At 38.6% G+C, this 1692-nt stretch overlaps 1 protein-coding gene across 3 annotated transcripts in view; it reads right to left on the bottom strand.

Annotated features, from left to right (window-relative positions):
* The window catches only part of LOC106870725 (uncharacterized), a 12624-nt gene that overhangs the window by 7014 nt on the left and 3918 nt on the right, over positions 1–1692 (bottom strand). Inside the window, exon 1 of one of the 3 annotated variants that reach the window (XR_001409560.2) lies at positions 1594–1635. The exons of the other annotated variants lie outside the window; for them this stretch is intronic. The gene's annotated coding sequence lies outside the window, so the exon portion shown is untranslated. Of the gene's footprint in view, positions 1–1593; positions 1636–1692 lie in introns of those variants that run through there. 3 annotated transcript variants of the gene reach the window in all.

Raw genomic sequence — 1692 nt, forward strand, 5'->3', positions numbered from 1 at the left:
GTACCTGGGAAGCACTGTTAATAGATATAGCAATTTGGATACTGAAATTCCATATAGAATTAGGAAAGCAAGTGATGCTTTCGGAAGGCTAGAAAGGCGCCTCTGGAGTCGGCGAGACATATGCAGGAGGACAAAGATAAAGGTGTACAAGGCATGCGTGCTCTCTTCTCTTCTTTATGCATTCGAGACGTGGGTCATATATCGATACCACCTTAAACAACTGGAACGTTTCCATCATATGTGTCTCAGACGGATCTATGGCATTAAGTGGGAGGACCGCATCAGTGATCTTGAAATATTGGAAAGCTCTCGGTGTGAAAGTTTAAAAGCTCCTGTGTTAAAGCAAAGGCTCAGATGGAGTGGTCATCTGAGTGGTCATCAAAAAAAAAACAGCAACTGTTTTATGGAGAGTTAGTTAAATGAGAACGACCTCCACATAAACCAAAAATGAGGCATAAGGACTTGCCGAAGGCCTCCTTAAGAGATGGTTGCATCTCTCCTGACACATGGGAGGGCATAGCTATTGACCGTAGCAGGTGGAGAAGGATTGTGCACGAGGGGACAGCTACTTTTGAGAAATCTCGAGTTGCGCATGAGAAAGTAAGGATGGATGTCAGGAAGGGCATCGCTGTTGCACTTCCAGATGGTAAGGGTCTTCCTATGATGCTCACATGCAGTGTCTGTATAAGACCCTGCCTCAGTAAAGCTGGACTCAAGAATCATCCTCGTAGTCATAAAGCGAGGCAGATGACTGACAACCAGGCCACTGTTGGTGGTGCTACACACCATACTAATCAAATCTGTCAGATATGTAGAAAGGAGTTTAATTCGACGGGAGGACTTAAGCGACATGCAAAGGTACATGAAGCCCAGTTACAACTGCAGCCGGCTATTGCCGGTAAAGATTTTAGCTGCCAATTCTGTACAAGACATTGTAGATCTTTAGCTGGGATAAAAAGTCACATTCGATCACAGCACCGATAACAGTTAAGCCTCGTGCAATGGCCATACTCGATAACGAGGGGGCAGCTATCGTCATGTATATATGTATAAATGTATACATATACATACATATATATATATGTTTGTGAGTGTGTGTATGTGTGTGTAAATGCATAATCGAAAATATTGCTGTCCTGATATTTAAACTGTTTCTGTATTTCACCGATTTCCATACTACATTTATATTTGAACAGTACAATGCTCTTACAACATTTTTGCCGATATACAGATAAAGGCAAGCCAATGTATTCTGCATACAACTTTGGTATGACATAAGAAAGAATATCTAGATTGCTTTTATTTTCAAATATCCATTTAGCTGTACTTCGATCATTATACTATTGCATTAAACCTCACTTTCTTTTCATTTTCACGGGGCTCTCCTGCTAATTGCTTTGCATAAAACACATATTTTCTTCAAAATTGCAATGCATTTATTCCAATAAATGAATAACTGTAGCTTTACTTCTACGGCATATATAGGAGTAAATGTAAGAATTAGCAAGTTAGGCAAGTCGATATACAATAAATATTAAATGCATTTAATACGAAAAATGTACATATGCTTATATATAAAAAGATCCGACTTACACAGAATAGAAATGATATCAGGAATTCAAGGGGTTGAATAAGAGTTTTACGAGTCCATATATATATATATATATATGTATATATATATACATACATATA

This window comes from Octopus bimaculoides, chromosome 4 (assembly GCF_001194135.2).
Source record: "Octopus bimaculoides isolate UCB-OBI-ISO-001 chromosome 4, ASM119413v2, whole genome shotgun sequence".
Taxonomy (NCBI): domain Eukaryota; kingdom Metazoa; phylum Mollusca; class Cephalopoda; order Octopoda; family Octopodidae; genus Octopus; species Octopus bimaculoides.